This window comes from Bombus terrestris, chromosome 5 (assembly GCF_910591885.1).
Source record: "Bombus terrestris chromosome 5, iyBomTerr1.2, whole genome shotgun sequence".
NCBI lineage: Eukaryota > Metazoa > Arthropoda > Insecta > Hymenoptera > Apidae > Bombus > Bombus terrestris.
The window spans coordinates 6,240,060-6,259,293 of NC_063273.1; the positions used below are offsets into that span (position 1 = coordinate 6,240,060).

Here is a 19,234-nt window from a genome sequence, read left to right on the forward strand (position 1 = left end):
TCCTAAAAAGATATCGTGCAATTTCTGTGCAAATTATCCGTGAAATTTAACAAGTGTTTGCCTTTATATGACCAATTTTATCGCTCGATTATTGCTATCAGCTTATATCCGGACAACACATAACTTCGAATGAAATTGGTAATTGGCTGGAAGAATTTGTTCAGTAATAAAATTATCAGGCTATTGCTCGATGCTTCTCTTAATAGTTAAAATAACATCTACTCGTTAATTTATTTACTCAGCATCGTTTATACAACACAGTAATTTATACTTAGGGCTGATACCGGTTTCCCTTTTTCATCCGTTCGCCGTTTATTGCAAAAAAGAACAACCGCTGAGCATATTAAATTTTAATACGCGTTAGTCCATCTTCTATTAGCCATCAATGTATTTTCGACAGTGTCTTATGAAGACGACATTTCCGTCTCTCTTGTCCCTTCGATCACGTGACAAAGAACGAGCCAAGCTTATTTTAACTTGCTGTTTCTTTCATCCGATTTTTCGAGCCGGCCTCTACTTCCACGTAGACGATCGTTTCTCCGGACCCAAAAGGGATCTTCAACATTCTGCGTTCGTCCGGCCCTTTATCCCTTCATTAAATCTCGGCCTGCTATCCCTAACTAAGCTTTACGTCTTTTTTTATACCGACATTAAGTCAATCATCTTTCGTGATTTTAAGTTCAGACGTTGCTCAATTTACACTGAAAAGCGATTTTTTTATTAGGTTTTGTAGATATTAATAATTGTTCTATGCATGCGCGCTTTTACGTGGTTCCTTACCTGTACCGAACAATCGAACGCTTTTTCTATAAAATCCGGCCACTTTGAAACGTGGCAAAAGACTATTTCCGGCAAGAGAAGATTTAAACTATAGTTTACTTGCTGCTTGTACGACAACGCGATAACTCGTATCTGAAAGATATGCCTTTCTGTGTGTAATGACGATAATTTCACATGAGTGCCGATATATCTACGCTTCGGTCAACCTAACTTTCCGCTCTGACAGGTATAGCATAGTTCATATCGATCGAAACAAAACATTTCGAGTCGTTCTTTCAAAGGATGTATCTTTTTTCTTGGAACAGAGCGTCGATCCTTCGTCGATCGCACGTTTTCAGGCACCGAAAGCAAGATTCAACGGACGAGGAAAAAAACAGGTAAAAAAAAATCCAACAAAAGCTTTTGTTAAGTGGGCCTTCCTTGCCCTTCCAGCTTGACAGGTTACCGTAGTTGTACAGGTGTTGGTCCAGCGCTTCCAGCAGCATCTTGCCAGTACCATGGCAAAAGCCTATGTAAATATACCGGGTGTCCCGGGAGGAGACCAGATTCGAACTCATTGTACGGAATCACGTAGTGGAATACTTCGGCGCGGTAAAAGGTCGACATTCTTCGAAAGACTGAAGAGAAATGCACTGCGACGCTTGCATATACGCGACAACACGCTCGTTTGCCACTTAAACGGATGCGAGCGCTTATAAATGGCGCGTTTAAGCTCAATACAGATACATTGGTGTATAAGTTACGAGATACTTCCCGTGGATATCTTACGATCACATCGGTCGACTGTTTAGAACCGGCATTAGAAAAAAATTCAGCTAAAATTTATATTCCCTCCCCGGAACGATCGCCATATATTTCCCTGGCGTTTCGGACAGCGAAGTAAGACACGCGCTATGTGTATTTTTTCCTCCCTCGAGAGATTTAGTGTACTCTGCATGTAGAATACCGCCATTGGAAAGCCACGACATTATGTTACATGGTAGTCAACTGTCACACGGCTGTGCGGTGACTTCTGCATTCCATTGAAACGAAAACGAGAGGATTATCTTAGATGTTGGATCGATATAACTTGAAAGAAAAGCGTCGCGCTGTTTATCCGAATAATTAACGTTCGTCGGATGGACACGTGCGTATACGCTAGCAAGGGAAAAGGGCGAAAAAACTGGAGGACTCGAAAGTACCGTACATCGGTAAGTCGATGACAAGACTACATTCTTCTTGCGTCGCTTCTTCGAAATCGAAAGAGACCCTACGGCGTTGCCACTGCAACCGTCATCTTGGGAGGCTACGATCCGATGAGTCGCTCGCTTAATTAACGAAACCGATAAGCGTCGACTTCATTATGAAGATTAAAGTCGTCTTGGAGCGGCCGATCCCACGGTCCGCTCAGATTACCATCGTTCTCACAGCTTTTACCTGACCATCTTTTTTCATGCAGTTGGGAGTTGCAAAGGGACGCGGCGGGAAGCCGGAGAAAATCCTTGGCGTACAATTCCTTCGCATTTTCGTTGGAGAATCGGTAAGGTTTAAGGTTGCAGAAAAGCAATCGCCGGCATGGCCGTGTAGAAGAAAGGTGACAGGCCCGCAGGTGCCAATGTTTATAGTTGGTTACGACACGTACCATTCTATAGGAGTCCGGCCGGCAAGGTAGGAAGAAGAAAAACGCGAAGAGGTCGAAGAGGAGAGAGCGAGAGAGGGAGGCCGCTAACGCGTGGGCACACAAACGCCGCTCTCTCAACGTAGATTTTTAGCGTTTACTCTGATCAACGACGAAGCCACGAAGGCAAAATCCGAACTGCGAGACTTATCCGAGAGCCACTTAACTCGAATTATCTGCTCGGCTTACGTGTACAGGTTCGGATTACCCGCTTCGTAATTTTATATTCCGGCTACCTCGTACGGTATGGTAGCACGGCCTTCTTACGAAATTGTGCCTGTCCGAGGGAAACCGACGAAGCATCATTCTGACGTGCGGAATCTCCATCTCGCGTTGGTGGTTTCTCCTTCAACTTTTTCATCGCGTGCGTGTATATTCGAACGTTGCATAATAGTTTTTAATTGGCATTTGTCGATTTCTGAATTCTCATCAAGTCAATCCGAGTTTCTTGGAAACTGAAGAGACGCGGATGAGGTAATTTCTCTGCTAAACGGAGTCATCAAATCGTTAATTTTCTGTTTCGTTGGCTCGCAAGAATACTACGTTCCTGACCATTACACGGTTTCGATAATATTGTGGAATGTTAATATTACCACGTTGTAATGGTTAAATAAAGAAAATAAGTACAGACATCCATTTAATCTTATGTAACTGCGTTTCTTAATTGATTTACTTGGACTTTGCAATTTATCAATTTATTTCTTGATTTAATACAAAGCAGGCGAAAGTAGCGGTAGTAGACGATGTGATATATGTAACGAAAGGACAGGTTTCGGTAGGATCGTTCCTTGGCCGAATTCTCCTCGGTATGGTATCCTCGCCCTCGATACCGGTCATTTCTCTCTGCTCGTTCTCGTAGTTACCAGGTGCGAAAGAATCGGAGGCATTTATTGTAGTGCACCCGGACCGTTTCGCCATTTCGAGGCAAGGTCGCTCTTACGGTACTCGCACAAGGCGCGCAAGCTTCTTTTATCTTGGAAAGCCTTCGTACGATCGATGCCACCTTCGTTGGCCGATCGTTCCGTTAACATATCGTCCACAATTATTACCGTGCATCATTTGATCGATCATCCCACATTACCGTTTTATACGCGTACCTCCATATTATGCCAGTATACCGTACAATCTCTGACGATACGACTGTCGAAATCGTTTTTCATAAGACATTAATCGAGCCTTGAATGCTTACCATTTATTTTGTTCGTGAGAGATTAAGGTTTCCTCTATAACAACCTGATTACAATAGTAATCCATTCACAAATGCGCGCACATGCGCTACAAGTCTTAATCATGCTATAATAGGATGGTAAAATAACGAGGAACTAACGCTAAAGGCGAAGTTCCGATGACGTAACGAATAATAGTGGATTACAATACTATACCATACCAGGGAAGAGAAGTTAACGTCTGACATTGCTTTCCTCGATTCCCATAGCTGTTCTATTCGCGCTAAGTAAGATAGTTTCTATCGATCTGTACGTACCTATGCAAAATAGTTTCCAACTGGTCTCTATCGCTATGTGCCATATCTATGTTACATTCTTTCACGAATATACTCTGTGAAAATAAACTTATCGTTTGCTATTGCCGACCCAATGACATACCATATATCCTCAAAGTGTCCAAGTTATCTGTTTGAATATGGAAAGGAAGGAAATGCGAAAGATTCATCGCTTCTTGGACTCGTGATAATCTTATTTGTTGGTGATATAGGATCGGTGCGATACCACCAGGGCAAAACTCAGTCCTTCCTTGGAAGAGACTTAAGAAGATTAGCTACTTGCGGCTCTCTACACGGAATTAAAGGTCGCTGTATGGAAATTCTACTCTGACCGCGTTATCAATGAAACTTCAATACGTACATAAAGATTGTGGAAGACGATGCGCTCACGCGTGTGCATTTCCAACAATTTCTAGCTTCCCGACGATAACTTTTTCTTCTAGCCTTGATCTCCCTGCGAATGAGATTAACTAGCGAAAATACAATAAATGTTTTTGAATACTATCGATCATCCTTCGACCGTTAAGTAGGTATGCTAATAAGTTACACGTTGCTACTCTATTACTGAGCTTGTAATAAGTCGTATAGTTGTAATCGAGGCGTATAGTTGAACAATTTCTGTGACTGCTCTTCTAAACGCTCATTGTAGAGGAACGAAATAATAGAAAGCAATGAAAATAAACTTGTTTGCAAGGAGACCATTTATCATGGAACACTTGCAGCAATTTCTGTCCGAGAAGCCCGGGCTATTTTTTTTAGACGCCTCTTTCGTTGCATCTGGTGACTCACGCCGGACTATGATACATACCTTATTCCAGTTTTAAGTAACACGACACTTACGGTGCAGTCCCCGGGAACAGGCCGCGATATCCGCACATTTCTCTCTGGTATGAATAATTCCCTAGGGCGTGAGCGAGTCAGTTTTTAGCGTTTTACAGTCGGACGAACGTGCTCGACGGGTTTTGTAATTGGCGGCAGGCTGAATCATCCGCGAAAGAGGAGTCCTTTTAAATAAATTGAGAACGAAGGATACACCGTGAACTCGTCGCCGACTAATTATTCGAGGAACTGAGACGACTCTTAGACAGATGCTACTCCAGAAAGATAATTGCGTTCAATGTAAAACAATTCCGCACAAAGAAACCAAACTTCTGTTATCTGTTTGGTTTCCGAGCATCTTTGACTTGTAAATGAGCCATTTCGTAGCACAAACCTCTCTCAGTTCTAAGCGAATGTTCCAGACGAAGTTCAATGTTAAGGATATAAGTTATATAATGGCTTTTCGTCCGCGACTCGTTCTTTTCTGTAACGTCGCTGAATAATGTACTGAATGTATGTCTGCGAGACATTGTTATAAGGTAGTAAATCCCAATGGAAGTTTTGCAAGTTCAATAGTACGAGCCATGGTTATGATACGTCTAGCCGAGTAGGGTTTTCGATAGAATTTGTTCACCAGCCAGTTGGCGATGCTCCAACAGAAACGACCGTAACGCAAAAAACTTGAGCCAGCACTGAGTCATCGGGCAGCTGTTGATTCTCGAGTATTTATCATTTTGCAGGATGTTGGAAAAGATTTCATTATCTTTGCGCTTATTGTAATATGTTACGAACATTCGGGGTTTTTATTAAAAACTGTTTCATGCGCATGCTAAAATCATAAAAGCGCGTGTTGCAACAATTGCGATTATTGCTGATGGTCGAGCAAAGGGTCGCTCGTCGTGTTCTAAACAACGGCAGAGGATAAGTGTTGCATACGATACTTGTCTTAATCACAAGTAGTTAAGAGTGGAATTACAGTGCGAATATTGCGACTATAATGTGAAAGTGGGAAAGGCAGCTTGTGCAATAATCGCATAGCAAAGTTTATGTCTATAACACAATGTCTATGACATAACATTCGCCTCAGCATTGCGTCAACGGTAGATCATACATTTCTTACTGCATTCTTTTAAATTCTCGGTGAATCAATAGTTAAACTTTAACGAATGGAAGACTTTAAACTGACTGATCTGTTCGGTCAAACTTTATCGCGCGCAAAGGGTAAAAGTATGCGGAGAAGAAATAATGTCGGTAGCTGCCCCCGAAAAGCGTTTCTTGGGATAAGATAACCGTTCCGTACTGTTTTCGAGACTCCAAGTGAATGGATTCTAAGCCATTGATATCATTTATTTTTGTGTCACATAGTCTGAGTATTTCAGTTCACGTGACACAGAGTTCCACAAACTGATAAATCTATTTTAAGTTTTGTTCATACCGAAAATATCTCTGTTTATTTTCATCGATTACTTTATGCGTTTCACGAAAGGTATTTTTCCTTGTCTGGAAAAACAAGCGGAAATATATCACAGGAAATCATTAAGGTATCTAGAGAATCGACTCGTTACTTATGCAGATGAAATAAGCGGTACATTTGACGTTGAGCAACTACAGAATGATCATCTCTAAATAGAGAGAATAATTTAAGGCGACGATCAAGAGCTGACAAAAGAAATTAGAGGAGGAAGTTGTCGTTACTGATGAAAATCGACTGAAACCTTGGCTGAGTGACTTCATTATTGTGGTTTGGCAGCACGAAGGACAGAATTTCTAAGGCAATAAATCGGTTCAATGAATTCACGACGACCAAGAAAGAACTGATGCGTAAGCAGAGGAAGATAAAATTCCATATATGCCTTTACGGGAAGCGTGAAAAAATCTTTTCCAATTTTGTCACAATTTCGAAGATACTCACGACTTTTGTGTTACGTTTTATTCCGTTAACGTGATTGCTCGGACACGCCTCGAAGATCTACCTGTAACATAGTCAAGGTCATTTCTTTCCGGCAAGAAATGCCAAAGGAAATTTCCTTTTAGTCGGATGCAGCCTTGGCTTGAATAATGATGATGAGATCAAACAGACCACACCTCTATTAATAGGACTTCAGCGAAGTCTAATATTTTAGAGAATGGTCCCTCCGATATCTCAATGTGTAAGACCGTGATGTCATTTAAAAGCAAACAGAAATATTCATAATCGTTATTTCTGCAGTATTGCCAGCAATTTAGCTATGAGAAACGTCTATGAGGAATATCGTCAAAATAGTTTTTCCTTTGAATTCTTTTCTATGCTTACGCATAGTTGGCGCTGAAACACGCGAGTATTTCATTCAGTTTATCTGTCCAGTGGGGTGCCAGCAGCAGGCTTTCGTGCGACCTTCTTCTCTGGTGGACTGGTGCTCTCTTCTGATGGCGCCTCGAGCATGGTATCTCGAAAATAAAGCAAAGAAAAGCGTGGATCGTGAAGTCACTACGTCCGGTCGGGCAAAGAAAAAAAAGGCGAAACGAATACTTTATTGCACAGCAATACTAGCTTCTATCGGCTATTAAGTTATATCAGAAAGGTCGACCAATCTTTTCGCAGAAACGATTTCCCGCTGTACAGATTAACAAGAAGTGCTTCGATGAACGTAATCGGAGTGCAGCACTCGTAAATACGCTCCACTGCTTTCAAACGACAATTCATTCGTGCCTAAGCTTCGGCGATTAATATTAAAATTGCGATTAATTCTCTTTAATGATTCAACTGAGCGCGAAGAGTTGCGAAATATTGCGTACAAAGAAGACAGCGTTAATCGCTATTGTGAATCTTCCGAGTACGAGTTATGTTTGTACTTTGCTGATGTGTTAACAAAGCAAATTGTCGTGTTTTATTTTCGTGTCGTGCCGTGAAAAGTTATCGCGGTGAGCTACCCCGATGTCGAAGGGTCTTGATACGAGGAATCTCGGAACACCCGTTGTTTGGGTCCATTATCTCTATTTTTTTTTTTGACCCCTTCGGTGCTTAGACTCGCGCTCTTTTCAGCTGTAACGGCGAAAGAGTTCCAAGAAACACTTTTACGTCCTCATAAAAATTTTGATGTTCCTTCGAAACACCATCCTGACTGTTGCTCGCTACACTGTATTGTAAGCTTACTAGATTAGAAACTCGAGAAGAACGTACATAATATTACGCGAATGCCTTTCTTTATGGTTGGAAATGTTTTCCTCGATCTATTTACTATTCAATCGGATCTTCATTCTCGATATTCTTCTTAAAGCCATTTTTCCCACCTACTTAACTTTTTCGACGCTTTTTTCAGAAGTTACGTACGTAATCGTTCGTAATCCCGCGGTTCTCATTAAATCTTCGTCGTTTCATGGTCGTTGTCAGGATCCAAAAAGTTGCATGGTCTCTGTATTGTCCCTCTGTGGACATCTTCGAGGCGTTTCCACGCGGGCCCCAACGGAGAGACGTGAAATGTCAGGCGTGGGCAGTAGCTGCCTTTTCGACGCGTGATTTCAGCTCCCTCGACGAAAGTGCGCACACATCTTTCCTACGGAACTATATAAGGCGAGCTTTCTCCGACTCGTTTTCGAAGTTGCGACTCTGTCGGTGACTTCACGTCGAATTTACGATACAATACGTGTGCCAGAAGCGATCTCAGGCATCGCGTTCATCGTTATCGAGCACACGATTACGAGAGTGAACGGAAATCTCGAGTGGCTGTTGATTGGCGCAAGGACGCAGAGCGTACAATTTGCAAAGGAACACGCACACGAACAGACTGTGTCGAGGCACGAACATGAGACGTGGAAAGTTGATTGGGAGCGCGAGGCCAATGAAATAACCGCCGACATCCCTATACCCTCGTGAATATTTCAGTAGTCGTCGTGTAGTCGTTTTCAGGATGCGACCGCCAGCAAATTGGGGCGGTTTAACGAATGAGGATGCAGGTGTTCTACAATTGGTCGCACTCGTCTCGTAGCCTTCCGAGAATCGAATACAACTATGTTTTCTTACTTTTGGAAGCCCGCCATGCCTGGCGCCATGCTTCGTCTCGTCAGATTAAAATAACGTGAAATAAATTGTGTAAACCATCAAAAGAGGATACTTAATCAATGGAAAGATTGTTCGAAGTGAGTACCAGCCTGTTCCGTTTGAAATTTATTCGTGCAAACGAACTGCTTCCGCGGCAGCAATAAACGGTGATTTAATTGAGGTCTCGTTCGGCTCGCTTCGTCTTCCGATACGCATCCAGTGAAATATGTGAAACATATATTGATCCTGATGGAGTACAAGCCGGCACTCGATCGTCCATTGGCGGCACAATTATAACGGATGTGCTCTCCATCGTGCATATTACGACCGACATTCGACACCCAGTCAAACATATCGAACGAATGGAGTCGCATATCGTGACACGCGTATTTGCGCACTCCGGAATCGTTCTGTTTTCCCCTATACCCCCTTTTCAGAGCCGAGAAACTTTTGTTTTCCAAGAGTTCGATCTGAAGGTTTCGGATAACTTCAAATATTTGTATACGCGTACAGTTTACGTTCCTTGAATGACGACCCTTGCTGACGGAATTCTTGTTATTATATTTTTTAATACGTATCACGCAATTAACCGAGGTAACAGGCTGTTCGTCTAAGACTAATTTGAATGCGTTCATTGTGTGGTTTTTCAACGTTTATGCTGCGTGAAGGCAGCTCGTGATCGGATCCATGGGGATCTATGGATAGTAAAAAACGCGTGTAAGGTTAGAAAGTCACGTGCACTCCGGTTGATCGGTTTTATTCGACCTAGCAAATCCGCATGAACGGATCATTGTTTGTGTTCCCTCGGCAACGACGCGTTCTATGCTAAATATACGTGGCCGTTATCGTTGCTCGAGCGGTGATCGCGAATCGAATATCCAGATCGATGCCGAGCATTGCGACAGTTCGTGGTCTGCTTCGATCCCCGTTGCTCGCTCGTGCGAGACGATATTTCAATTTCTTTCGTCGACTTCTCTGGCGGCGGGCAAAATATACGAACTTAATTTCGCTGGTTTTCGACACTGGTGGTCTGCCGGCCTCGAGAACCGGTCGATGTTTAACGCGACGAAGACCTACCGACCAGTCGATTATCCTGCCATGCGACCGAATCGGTCGAAATATTACATGCACTCGGCCGAATCCCATTAATGGCAGGAAGGACGATGATTCATGCGCACGCGGTTCCATCTTTCACCCTATTCGCTGCGTGTTTTTGACGCTTGTCATGGGTTTTGCCGCAGAATCGCATTGCCTAAATTGCATTGGCGATTAAGCCGGTACTCCGTGTACTCGAGCCCATAGCATCCCTCCATTTGCCTCGCCAGTCATAATCGCTACAGTGAAAGATAGAGAATACACGATTTGCGAAGAACTGTGTTCTATCAACGCGCGCGCTTATCATCTGTGGACGAAATTACGTGTACACAAATATTTCATGGGCTTTATACTTTCGTCAGACGATTATCTCTCTTTGGCGTTATCGTCTCTAAGAACTTCGGATCGCTGCCGTTCTTGCGACCGGAGGCGCAAACGGAGCGCATGACTCAAACGTCCGTAATTTTGCACAGCATCCGTGCGTGTGCGTAGACGCACGCCTACCTACCTGCGGACACGGGAAGCCTGACCCCTTGGAGCGTCTTAAGGCTCAATAGGAAATAAAAGCGGTCGGTGACAGAGAAAGGCAAGGCATATGCGAAAGAGGAAGAGACAATGGTACATTGTGCGTCGACCAGCAGGAACACGTCGACCTGGTGTACGCATCGCATCCGTTTCTGATCCGGCGCACACGCGAGCTCGCGTAGAAGCAGACTCGACGCTACTCACAGTTTAAACATAGCACGTGACGTCAGTGATGCTTGCGATCCCGTCACATTTGGTTTCGTAACTCTTCGCTCGTCTGTTGGTCCACGCGTCGAAACATCCGCGAATCACACTCGACGAATCTGAACAGGATGTGTAGCAAACTTTTCTAACGACGCAAAGAATTATACAGCTTTGACGTTCTGAATAAATTAAGTAGAAAATTAAACTGATCAATTTTATTTTTTATAAACTTTCTGATTTTATGCACTTGCATCTTCTGCATAATAATTTATTAACTAACAATATTCGTAAATCGACAGAGGACGAGAAGTACCGACGAATTCGTCAGAACCTTATTTCGTTAGAAAAATTAAACATTGTAACTTCGACTTTCTTTCATAATACGAAAGGGATGATTTCACCCATTCCTGGTAACTCGTCTTCTTTTTCCGATGTGTGAGTCATTGCCAGTGGCGTCGATCAAAGCTCGCTCCTATCTTTATGTTGTTTCTTTCGCCTGTTGTTGTGCTCCAAAAAAGTTTATCGATCTTGAGACGATCTTCACGCGAGATATAGAAGTAATCGACCTTTAGGATGAATGGCGTCATTGATTACGCGAGCGAGAACTTCTCTTGCTAAGCTCTTGCAAGTTACGCAACGGATGTACTTTGTCATGGTGCGATGCATTTAGGCGGTGCATCCAGCTTGCGAAAATATCTGATGCTGAACAGCGTCGCGACAGACTGGTCTTTTGTCACGTAGAACGCATCAGTGACTCTCAAAGAATCTTTTCCCAAGTATTCTAGGATTTCTAGGTTAAAGTACATTGTTCATAGAAGTTGTCTTCAGTCAACTTGCGTCGTATGAGCGTGTGACAGAATGATGAAACGAATACTGCGTTGCGCCAACAGCTGTTCATCCAGTTAAGGAATTGCTAATGCAATTACACTGTCGTCGTAATTCGTAATGTTATTTCGATCTCTACGACGAACGGATAGAACAGAAGGAGATGTAGCGAAAATTTGTAGAAGCCGTAACTTTATTCGTCGATAATATCTGGCGCGGCGAGTGCGGTAAAAGGTGTAATGAAATTCTGTCCGGAGAAGAGTCGGCAGCCGAGAAGGCACTTTGTATCGCGGGACATAAAGCAATCTCGTAGCTCGTACGATTTGAATACGACAGCCAGCCGCGAGATTCTTCGCCTCGGCCTTGCAGCTTTAGGTGCCTTACACGGACGAGGAGGTATTCGCGCGGATGTTTGCTGTACGTCTTCGAAATCCACGTCGCAGAAGAGAAAAACAGACGCATCGGTAACGCGTGAATGCTTTGGAATATTTATTTTTCTCGAAAATACGCAGCCGGACCTTGAAACGTGTGGCAACTGGTATGGGTCGCCGAGGTCTCGACCGTGGCACAGATATTGCTTAAAAAGTTGCGCGTTCTTTTTTTAATCGAAATCAAAGTATCAGAGCCCTGTCACCCAGAGAATTTTACGATTCTGTTTTTGCCAGCAGTTCCGCGCGCTTGTAATTTCCATGTTAAAACGGATACTTTTACCTGGTCCGTTTTCCGGTGTTTTTCATTCAAAAAATGCTTGCGCGCGAAGATGCCAACGTCGCGGGGAGCAGAGTTTCTCCCTTGGCAATTTCGTTGAGTGCATACTCGTGTACTCATATGCGGCGATCGAGTCCGGTGCGAGATGCATGCTGCATTCCTAGCGTCTTGGCAATGCGCCCAAGTGCATACCTGGATTACAGCCGTTGATTTTACCTTTTTTTCTTTCGCCCTATTCTTCCCCCTTTCTCGCAATCTCGTCGTTTATCTCGGCGCTGATACGATGCACGCGAAGTCGTTGCACCCTCCTTATGATTCGACTTTGAGTTCCATTCCTCGGCGAGGACTCGTTTCGCTTCGTCGATATTATTCGGTGCTCATTAATGTAAATCGTCCGACAACGATGAGTCGATACTTTCAGCCGTCTGTCGCAACGCCGATTAATTATTCGAATTCGTTATGTTTGCTCGAAATCAAAACAAGTTCGGTTTGAAGCGTTGTAATTAAGACGCCATGGCGTGTCCAACGTTTCATTGTAACTTCGCTTGTTTATTCGCATGGGCTATTTAAATACGTCTGCGTATCTGTCCACTACATTCAGTTTTGCGTCACAGGCTTGAATAGCCGTGGCAATTTTCGTATATCGTTAGGTCGACTCGATTTTAAACGTTCCAGTTACTAGCGGCAGATAACAGATAACTTCTTAACGCTTTTGGACGATCTGAAAAGGTGTTATCAACTTGTATCAATATTATGCTTTACTTATATCGCGGCTTGTTCTTATCACGCGGAATTCTTCCTATCATCAAAGTTGAAACCTTCGCTGAACACGCGCGTAATATTCGCCTTGCTAATTAGCAATGTTGTACGAAAGTTGTGACGATTATTTTAAGATCCATGTTTGTCCGTCTATTTTAATTCATATGACTGAAAATTACGATTATAAAATATCGTTCGGACTATTTGCAAAATAGCGATATATATGACAAGTTTGATCAGCCTTTAGACATCCATATTCATACGCAGAGACTACGTATAGAAGACCACATACGCGGGACCTGTCTGCCTATATAGCTGGAAACGCGTAGGCGAAACTTGCTTGTTGGTTTCCATTCACTCGAACGCCTTCGTGTCCATTCATGGTGTTTAGTATATAGTATGTCGACTCTTGTCACGCATACCACTTCATAACTTGATAGATTAGAGACCAAATTGGCTTCCAGTGTCTCTATCTTGTCGTTAAGAGACCGACAAAGAATCAATAGTCGGTGATAATGGACACGGGGAAAGATACAATCGTTACGATTCGATAGATGTAATCGGTCGTATTCGATTAAAGGAAACAGAAAATTAAGCAGGAAAATGATTAATTTATTTATAGCGTATCCTAAGCTACTCGTATCGTTCTAGCGTCCGGTGGCTGAACGTGTACAAAGCCCATTATATGAAATTATCGAAAGAACGTTACACGTCGGTATATTTATAGAAGACGATAATTAAGTACTCTTTTGCGAAAAAAGTCTGAATGGCGTATGAAAGGCTAACGGCTGACAGTGATACATAGCGAAGACAAGGAGGGTAATAATAGTCGATAAGTCACTGGAGTTACAGTCGATTGGCGCGATGTGTGCGCGTTGCATCATTGCAAGATCCCTGTCCATGTCCGTAAATTGCGATTTTCTCAGCCCACATGTGAAGTATTCGAACGACACTGCGATCTACGTGCTCCGTTTCGCTCGCATCGGCCGCTTATTAGTTTCGTTTATTCCCATCTACATACACGTACGCGTGACCAATGTCCGCGTGTAAACGTTGCGCCGGTTCGCTGGCCGTTTTATTATTTATGATGATTGATAACGTCGATAGCGTTTATGTGCGCAGCTTATCTGCCCACGCGAGACAACGATCCTCATGTGCCCTTGCAATGTTTCGTCGACGTCTTCATTGAAGTCCCACTCAGATATATTCATTCAAGTCATCCATCGCAAACATTTACCGAGACACATCTTTTTCTTCGATAATCGAAAGAATTGGGTCCAAGGAGAAGATTCTCGAGATCTCGCGGATAGAAAGATTCGAAGTACCGCCTCTAGGTAGGCCAACGTCCCTGGAATAACAACTACTCGAGATCCGACCTCCTTCTAGCGCGGTTCATTTACAGGTTTCTCGCGTAGGTCGTTCGAAGCGGCCGGCATCGGAAACGATAAACGTCCCGAAAGATTTACAGGAGCATGAACGTGCACGTGCGTAAATGCTCGTCTAAGTCTGTCGATGCTGGGTAATTACTCACGATCGATACCGGTACAACAAGCACGGCATGGAACGTTGCTGCTTCGGCGACCGTGCAGAAATCAGCTTGCCGTTCATCGCGATCGTGCCTCCGGAGCGACGTTCGGTCACGAGCTTTCGGAGTATCGAGATGCACGCTGCGTCAACCAGCCAGTTATCTGCGTAGTGACTCGCTTCGCAAATTATTCACGGCACGCGTATTTCCGATGCAGCGCGTCAACGTGTTAAAGCAAGCGCAATAATATATGCATGTATGATTCATAGAGATATAGATACGCGTTAGGATGAAGAGCGTGGCGAAGTTGCGAGAACTGGAAATCGTCTCTTTCGCTTCGAGTTGCTTTCTCTCGCTGTGCAACAGTGGGAAATTAATGGAGCGACGGAGCAAAGAGTGTTAAACATTCTCTGGAGACGGTGACACACGGTGTGCACTTAACATAGTCGCTACACGCGTTTGAGCGAAGCGTCGAGTTAGCAAGAAGCGCGTGGCTCGCGTATGAAAGGGACCCATTCATCGCGATAGAACGAAAGAATGCTAACGAGATTGTATAATTGCTGGGAGTGTGATATATCGATGCACCGCTATACGACGAAACCGGTGAGCTGTCTCACTCGTGAATGCGACGTAAGAAAAATACGGAATTGCAAGTTACCACTGCTTCCGGAAGTCAGCAATCAACGCTCTCTATCTTAGCACCTCTTTTTTCCACCATACTTTGTTCCTAGAGAGGAAATATGTATTTCTTGCGAGGGTGTCGGGTAGGTACTGTTCGAAACAGGCGTTTCATTTCGTGTGAATTTATAGTTTCTTGAATATCGAGTAGTTTGCTTCGTCCATTTCAAGCCGAGTAAGTAGATGCCTCGGTGACTTTACAGCATACATAATAAAATTCTTCTATCTTCGCGATAGTGAGTCAACATGGCCGCGGAACGTCGAACCTTTGACCAGACTCGCTGCCATTCGATCTATCGACTAACTTAGGTAGTTTTCACAACTTCCTCGCTATCTCCTTTCTCCCATTGTCTGCTACTGTCGAAAACAAGCAAACTAACAGTAACAATCGTCGGCTGCCAGGAAAAAGGAAACAACCTCTTGGGGAAAACACGAGACGGCAGGTTCGCGCAGGCGACATAGCGCGGCTGCTGCTGCGATTCGCTTTCAACGCACCGGAAACAGTGTTACAGGGAAAGGGGAGACCTGACGTCAGCGGAAGTCGATGATACTCGCGAATGTGCAGAGTTAAGGATGTGCAGCTACGATAAGGCGACCGGAATCCTTGTAAAGCATGTACACGATGATACCGGCGCGAGGCACGACGCCAAGTTTCCTCTTTCGCGTTTTTCTATGCGCCAGCAGGAACGCTAATATTACTTTCACCCGTTTAGCGGAAGCTGCAATCTTGAATATGCGAGAGATTTAATAGACACGTATGCGTAGCTCGCCAGGCACGCAGCTTATTTTTTCTCGCGACTATTATTCGTGGAATGCCCGATACGTGGCCTATCGTAAAGCTCCCGGCATTCTTTCGACTTGACACGGAGCGTATCGAGCTTGTCGACTCGGTCGTAGAACTTTACATAAAGCCTGGCGAGACGATAACTTTTCGCCAGAGGTAGGGGAATACAACGTTTCGAGCTTTGGTTATCGCGACGGTCGGACTTCCATAAAACGTTATTCCACCAAGGTCATTCCATGCGAAAATAAAGCAGTCCGGCGTGGCGTGGCTTTTCCAGCCGATCGATCGGCTCGTTCGACTCCTCCCACGTTATTCCGATATTCGTGTGGAACCTCGCGTACAGAGACAGAACGTTCCTACGTCTACCAGCCACCCCTTCGAGGGACGACGAGTCGGTGAAAAAATTATAGACGTCTGCCGGTTTGCCGAGACTGTGGAAAAAGCTTGCAACGGTGTCCAGGCCAGGCTCGTGTTCGATCCGCGTGGCTCGAATCGAGTAGTTTCTTTCTTTTGTCGGCCGATCGGTCGAGTGTGGAGACGGTGGCGAAGATAAATTGCTTTCGAGCAGCTCAATCACTGGGAACGTGGCAAGAACCGACTTCTCTCCGCCAATATACACCAGAAATAGTTAATGCGTCGACAAGCTATATTTCTCCGCGTGTTTTCTCCCCTCGTTCCGCGAGAAACTGGGCCTCTGCCGCAGCAGCGAAATTAACCATCGTCGGGCATATGATTTATGAGACACCCTATAAAGGACTAAATTTACATTTATAAAAGAAACCTGGATAATTTCGAGTTTTTCAAACGTGCGACACGAGCATCCGTATTGAAATATTCGCGTGAGCTGGATCGATCGGTATCTCATACATTTACCATTATTTTGGAATTGTTTCACTCGGCGCGATAATGTGAGGCAAACATGTTCGCTATTGACGAACGAACGTCTCACCTAACAGATGTCGTTCAGCGATATTTGCAACAATGATCATGCATTACGCATCTAGAATTCGTTCACGATGGAATGTAGGTGCGCAATAATCTGTTGTGCCAGTCAGCGCATAGTATTTTAGTCGCGTTTATGTTTTATGAGGTCGATTCGACGAAACTGTATATACTCGCATGCATGTGTTTCCTAAAGACGCAAGTTGGGGGAACACGGTTTTACTGGCCATTGCGAAATGCAAATCCATGGCGCCAGTTTACACGGTCGTCACTTAGCCACGTTACGTCATCCGCCGCGACGTCCACTGAATTTTTCCTCTTCCTTTTATACCGATTTCGACTGTGTTCGCATTCTTTCGCGTTGCCCATACATGTCCCGATAATCCGCTTAATTACATTAATGACTCACACGAGCAAATTTTCACGTTATTTTCTTGTATCACTTGACAAATGGCGAAATTAAATTCGGATGGAAGGCGTACTCCGATTCGTTTCATTCTAAACCAAGTAAGTCTCGATTCGCAGAAGCAGACTATTCCCGTGGCGTTTAACGTGCGTAGGACTGCGATACCTTGAACCGGAAACGTCGCAGGCATGTTGATTGCATGGAATATATCAATCCGATGGTCGCTGCGTGTCCATTCACGAGCGCATAAGCGCCACTCGCGTCCGGACATCACGATGCATCAGAGAGGCCGACGATACTCGCATCGAAAACGGATACCGCGGACAGCTTAATTAGCCAGTCGACGTATGATTATCTGTATCCACCTAGCCAGTATTTTGCCTGCTTCTTTTTGATTTGCAAAAACTGTACAACCGGAGCGGTCTCATTATGGTCATTAAAATTCTTTGGACGAGTTCACTCAAGAATCATAAAATTTACCGGTTGCCTGATTAATATACCTGCATATAAGACACATATTACCACGTACAAAGTTCATATTATCGAAACGAGTTCGGCGCGTGTTTCTCGATAAAATTTCTGATCGGATGAGAAGACACAAGTGAAAGTCGAGGTTGGATCGTACGAAAGAAATCTTCTTTAAGAGTAAACCACTATTGTTACGTCGCTGGTGTATTTCACAAGTTCGCAAGGTCTCCCTCGGTGTGTGCAGCGTCGTTTCAAGAGGTATTCAGCGTCGAATTATCAGAGCGAGTCGGCGCTTTTCGATGCAACGGAGCGCAGCCAGTAGGGAACGACAGAGAGCAGATTCGTCTACAATGGCCCAGGGCGACGAAACAATCACCGCGTCCCCCAGTTCTTCGAGAAAGCGAGGAAGTCGCGCACAATGAAACAAAAAGAGGAATAACCTCTCTCGCGGCCGTACAACGTCGACGTCCCGGAAGTGCGAGCCGGTCGTGCCTCATTACCGCGTGCGTTTCCCGTGGAAAGACTAATTGCAACGCTCATCCCTCCCTTCTCCATCACCCTCTTTCTCTTTCTCCTCTACGCTGCCTTCTGTGCCATCCCGCAATCTCTCTTCGCTCTTTCCTCCTTCTATTCCTTAGTCGCCGTTTTCCGCTCATTTTCCCTTTCACCGAACGCGAACGGGAAGCGGCGGTAACAAATCGTGCGTTCGTAACGAGGCCCCGTAGACGAAGGTCGACCAAGGATGAAATCGATTTGACTCGCGCGATCCTCCCCCGGAATTCTCGGTTCCGTCTGATTCTCGACCAACGAAAATGAAAGCCCGGCTCGCAGCACTGATTGGGGGAGAATACAAATGGCACGGTAACGAGAGAGTAGGCTCGTTCCGGGTTACAAGATCCATGCGACGGCGGTTCCTTGGCCGATTGGTCAAGCGTGCAAAAGAGACGCCGCCACGCTGGGTGCGAATACCCAGCCGATTCCAATAATAGTTTTCTCCAGCCTGCCCCCCACTCTTTCACTCTTTCTGCAACCCCCTTTTGGACCTCTATAAATATCATCGCGTGACCCAGTTTTCTTTAGGGGGAAGGAACCAGAAATGTTGCCATAAACCAAAATGATCGTATGACGCCATTTTCTAACTGGCTAATACTGGAAGTATTATACATAGAAGCGAATACCGGATTTCGCAAAGGTCGTTCTACCGAGATTCAATCCACAGTTTTTAAACTCTGAAGGCTTAATAAAGCTATATGGTTGCTAGAGTTGACGATTACTCGGATGGCTGACGAGACACAAGGCGAGTCTGGTGACAGCGTGAAGTTTCCATTTCACCGATGACCTCTTCGGAACGTAATTTCCATAACTCGTCGGGACGAGTTTAGAGTGTAGACAGCACGAAACGGTAGAATCGCACTTTTGTTTTTCTCAAACGGATTTTTAGGCGATTACGAACGCATCCGGAGATACCACACGAATTAAAATCCCACGACGTGGTGTCAGGCAAAGTTATTTCGATTCTGCCGGAAGTTCCACGTCCTCG

At 44.5% G+C, this 19,234-nt stretch overlaps 1 protein-coding gene and 1 long non-coding RNA gene across 3 annotated transcripts in view; one reads left to right on the forward strand and one right to left on the reverse strand.

Moving 5' to 3' along the window:
* Positions 1 to 19,234, forward strand: part of LOC100644399 (unc-112-related protein) — a 37,005-nt gene that overhangs the window by 1,494 nt on the left and 16,277 nt on the right. The window contains exon 1 of one of the 2 annotated variants that reach the window (XM_048405942.1): positions 8,673 to 8,873. The exons of the other annotated variant lie outside the window; for it this stretch is intronic. The gene's annotated coding sequence lies outside the window, so the exon portion shown is untranslated. Of the gene's footprint in view, positions 1 to 8,672; positions 8,874 to 19,234 lie in introns of those variants that run through there. 2 annotated transcript variants of the gene reach the window in all.
* LOC125385131 lies at positions 312 to 1,802 on the reverse strand. Its single transcript, XR_007224126.1, has 2 exons — positions 781 to 1,802; positions 312 to 701 (listed from the first exon to the last, which is right to left on the reverse strand). It is a non-coding gene; the product is annotated as an uncharacterized LOC125385131 (long non-coding RNA).